The sequence below is a fragment of the Chrysemys picta genome, chromosome 6, assembly GCF_011386835.1.
Source record: "Chrysemys picta bellii isolate R12L10 chromosome 6, ASM1138683v2, whole genome shotgun sequence".
In the NCBI taxonomy this organism is placed as follows: Eukaryota; Metazoa; Chordata; order Testudines; family Emydidae; genus Chrysemys; species Chrysemys picta.
The window spans coordinates 15,690,709-15,695,856 of record NC_088796.1 but is presented as its reverse complement, the minus strand read 5'-3'; positions in this window follow the sequence as shown (position 1 = coordinate 15,695,856).

The window sequence follows — 5,148 nt, the reverse complement described above, 5'->3', positions numbered from 1 at the left end:
AGAACCTTCCCTGTGCTGCCCTTGTCCCCTGAGGCTCTGCCCTGTCCCTCCCCGAGACTCCACCCTTGCCCCCAGGCCTCACCCTTGCCCTGCCTCTTCCCCCAAGGCCCCACCCTTTCCTCCTGAGGCTCCACCCTCCATTTGCTCTTCTTTCCCCCTCCCCCCATCACTCACTACTCTACCCCCCTCCCTGTGTGTGTTGGGAAGGACTTGCCTGCAGAGCCAGGGCTGGGAGCTGCAGCTGCTCAATGCAGGTAGAAGGCAGCCCCACCTGAGTAGGGGCTGTGTGGGTGATGACTCAGTGTTTCCCCACCTCCCTCACCTGCAGTAACTGGACTTGCTCAACCTTATCTGGAGACTCAGCAATGCCTCCCAGACATGTCTGGACTTGTGTTCTATGAGCACATGGACTGAGGGTATAAAACTGAACACAGGGGGCTCAGGCTTGGTCTTTCTCCTTCACCAGCCTATGTTGCAAGCAACAAGGACACTGAGAAGACTTAAGCAGAGGAGACTGGCCCAGATTTCAAGGGTGAAATCTGTGTACTATGAACTGCAATATCCAGGGGGGTGAGAAAAACTGCTTAATCTAGATGTTGCCCAGTCTAATAGGGTTGAGAGTTTAGACTTATGTTTTATTTTATTTTGGTAACTAACTCTGACTTTTTGCCTGTCACTTAATATCACTTAAATCTATCTTTTTGTAGTCAAAAAAATTTTGTTTAACTGTTTATCTTTACCAGTGAGTTTGTCTGAAGTGTGTGGTAAATCTGCTCAGGTTTTGCAAAGACTGGTGTATATCCACTTTCCATTGATGAAGTGATGAACCAATTAATAAATCTGCATTGCTCGTCTTGAGCAGTACAAGATGGTATATTCCTGAGGTACAGTGCTGGGAGCTAGGGGAATTTGGCTCTGGTGCCTTTCTCTGTGAGATTCATGAGTGGCTCTGGGAGCATTCATGCAATCAAGCTGGGTGTTTGGTCTCCACATGTGGTTGTGCTGAGTGATAACGGCACCTGGAGGGGTTTGCTGCTGGACACTAGCAAGGCATTGTGAGAGACAGCCCAGTCTGAAGAGAGTTTGGGGAGGGGGCACAGTGGTCCCACAGTCCCAGGCTGCACCCCACAGAGCCTGTCACAAAAGTATTGCACAGAAATTAATTACTGGAAACTACTTGGAAGGAAGATAAAGTTGAGTTCTTGTAGGGGGAGGGATAGCTCAGTGGTTTGAGCATTGGCCTGCTAAACCCAGAGTTATGAGTTCAATCCTTGAGGGGGGTCATTTGGGGATTTAGTTGGGGATTGGTCCTGCTTTGAGCAGGGGGTTGGACTAGATGACTTCCTAAGGTCCCTTCCAACCCTAATAATCTATGGCTCTATACTCTATTTGAGAAAGGGGGGGAGGAAGATGCCAACTGACTTTCCATGAAAATAAAAGTAAATAAATCAGAGGACGGATGTCTTTAACTTTGTCAGAGCATGTTATCTCAATAAGAGAGCTTTGTTTGATCTCTCTGTTGTCTTGAGCATGGTACGTTAGCCCTGATCTAGTACACTGTCTCAGGTTATTGCTTTTATAGTGCACTCATTATCTCTGACGAAAATAATTTGCTGAGATACAGAGATAATGCAAAGCATTATTTTATAGATGGGCCTAGAAGGTTGTTTTGGTTTTGCAAGACCAAACCTCAAATTTGGGAGGAGTTTGCATTCAGATTCTATTTTAGGCAACTCACCAAAGATCGCCAGTGGGTTGAATAAAAGGTTAGGATTTGTTCCCATCTCTATAAAAAGGCAACAAGTAGTTTTGCAAAACCTCATCCTTCAGCTCTGGCTTTTGCAAAGCAGGAGCAGTTCAGGTCCAGGATCCATTTTATCTCTAAGCCACCCAGGTTGGGGGTGGATACAAGAGGCCAGTTGAGGTTAAAAGGTTCCAGTTTTGTCCTATTTCTAATGTATTGTGCATCTGGCAAAGTCTTGTGGATTCTTTTCTTATCTCTGCCATTGGGAAGGATCTTTAGTTTTTGGTGGCTGTTTTTTTAAATATTGAAAAAAGACTCCTTGAAGGTGAAGGATTAAAGACATTTATTTTCATGGTATGTCTGGTATAAAACCTCCCAAGTTTGATTGTATCTAAATACAAAGCAGTATCCATTCCTCTCCCTAAAGAGGCTTTTAAAGACCCTCCACTGTGAGGTGAATTGATCACTAACTATGCAAAGAGCTCAACGGTTCTGACATCAGCGCCACACCAACAGGCACAGTTTGAATGACATTATTTATTATATAAGGGCCAGTTCACACAAACAACTTGACTGGTTTCATTAAAATCCACTTTAAAATCAATGTAGTTAAACCAGTGCAAACCTTTGTGTGAACAGAACATCAGTATGTAGGCTTAGGCCTGGTCCCCACTAACCCCCCACTTCGGACTAAGGTACGCAAATTCAGCTACGTTAATAACGTAGCTGAATTCGAAGTACCTTAGTCCGAACTTACCGCGGGTCCAGACGCGGCAGGGAGGCTCCCCCGTCGATGCCGCATACTCCTCTCGCCGAGCTGGAGTACCGGCGTCGATGGCGAGCACTTCCAGGATCGATTTATCGCGTCTAAACCAGACGCAATAAATCGATCCCAGAACATCGATTGCCTGCTGCTGGACCCGGAGGTAAGTGTAGACGTACCCTTAGAGTGAAAATTTGTGTGTGGACCAGCTTTAAGATATTTTTTTCTCTCTTCTCGCTCTCTGCCTCCCAGACCACTCAGGCTCTATAGGAAGAACCAGACTGCCATTAAAACATTTTGTTTCTTGGGAGACCTAATGAAGAGGTTTTGTATTAATTTTCTGGAACCTTGTTTGCATTCATTTGAATGTAGCATCCACAGCAGATATAATCGGATATTTAATTTTCTAGGTGAAATGTTCACGTGACGAGATAATTTAGAAGCACATGTGATGAAGTGGGAATTTTCTGTAATGTTTTTATGACTCCTATGTGTGCCTCAGTTTTCTCTATATGCAGTAGTGTTATCTACTGGGGGCACGAGGACTGTTTGCTCTCAGGGCAGGCTAAGAGACATAGGTATGACTTCCAGGATGAATTGTCAGAAAGACAGTTGCAGACAACACAGAATGGAGTGGAAGAGGCACAGGGCATAGAGGTAGATCTGGGAATTGTCAGCAAAGTGGTGGTAAATAATGTTGTGAGAGTGCAAGAAGTCACCCAAGACCTGACTATAGTGGGAGAAGATGACCTCTCATGGATGGACATCTCATACCTAGTTCTTCTTTCTTTTTCAAATAAATTTGGTGCTGGTGAAAGGGACCAGATTTACAGACCAGGAAAGTGGAATCTTTTGTTGCTCAATGGATTTATACAATCATGGAGCCCCACTCCACAGATCAGCAGCATGAGAAAAGGCCAGCTCTGACTGGTTAGGGACTATGCAGACAGAGGAGCTGGACCCAGCCAACTGTTTGCTAGAGGTCTGGGAGGCAATCCCACCCTGACTGCCTGGTGCCAGCCCATCTCTCTATTGGAGAGGAGGTAGATCACTCCAGAGCTGGAGCTCAGCATTGCCCAAGTCGAGAAAGGGCATTAGTTGCAGGCCACCTGGTTGCTTTGGGCCAGTCTGATAAAACAGGGATGGGGCTGGAGAAGGTTTGGTGAACATATATTCAGGTTTGGGTATATGCAGCTGCTGCTGGAGGAGCAGGCACAAATGCAGCCTGAACCCAGAACTAAGAGCCTGACCTAGTGAGCAGGCCAGGGGCATGACCACCTCCAGGCTGAAGGAACAGCTAAGGCTCAGAACAGGAGTTTTGACCAATATGGTGACCCTAGGGGTGGGCATGGGCTTCACGCTCTAAACCTGCATTGTACCCAGCACCAATTACCAGTGCAAAGGGCATAAGGTGCCAGTGCTTGGGACTAAGACCAGAACTGGTGGGGGGGGCGCTATTTGGAGTCAGTTGGGTTAGAGAGTATCCCTCTATCTAGAAATTGGAGACTCAGTCCATTGTGCTACTGCTCGGAGAGGAGGTATGTGGGACTCAGCGCAGGTGTCCCCAAATGGTCCCTTGTACTAATCAAGGGTTTGCCTCTGCCCAGATAAAATGTTTTTATAGCTGAGTGCAGCATTTGTCTGGAGTTAATGCCTTCCCCCACGTGGGTTATGGAAGGAAACCAGGGCATTTGGGCCTTGTGGGAGGCAAGCAGGGTTCTCTCAGGCACATGTTTTGGGTTCCGCTTAATGAACACAGGGTGCCCCCACCCACTCAATACACTAAAGCTCTGTTGTGTATCATATCTTTCATGCTAACTGTCCCAAAGTGCTTTACAGAATGAAATGATGGTTTTAGAATGACAGAAGAGCAGATGAGAGAGAGGTATTCAGGAAGGAGGAATCATGGACCAAATGCATCTCCAGTATAAGTCCAGTGTTGGCAATTAAATCACACCTAGGATGAATCTGAATGTCGTATGGCTTCAGCTGAGACTTGAAAAAAGAGGGTGAGTGGATGATGTGCACAGATATATAAAGAAAACAGGTACAGTGTGAGCAGTGCAAATTCTAGCTTCCCACATGTGGCCCTACCAACGTGCCTTAGTCCCGAACTGGAGGGCCAATCTCTGCTGGCAACTAGCGGGGATTCAATAAGCTCCCTGCTGAAATTAAGGGCACCAATGACTTCCAAATGTGGTGGTAATTTTTGAGATGTGAACAACAGGCCCTGGGAACTGGAGTGAAACCACTAACCCATTTCACAGACAGGTCATTATACAGATATTGGCAAAGGATGAGTACTGGTCACTGCCAACCTGTTCTGGATTTTAAAAAGTGATTCTGAGGTAATGCCTCTGCATGCCAGACCACTGCTCTGAGTGAGCCAGCCAGCACCAAAGAGCAGCGATGTCTGGCTCAGGGGAGTGCTTTACTGGAAATCGATAATACACTTAAAACGGCAACATACCCTTCCTACTCCTTCAACCGCAACCCCTGTGTGGGTGTGGAAAGGCTAGATGTGTTGGTGGCAGGTTTGGGGAGCACACATGGCATCAGCCGCCTCATCCTACCCTTCCCCCATCTCCTTTGGCAACTCTAGCACTTGCCAGTCATTCAAGGACCAAGACTGTGTCTAGCC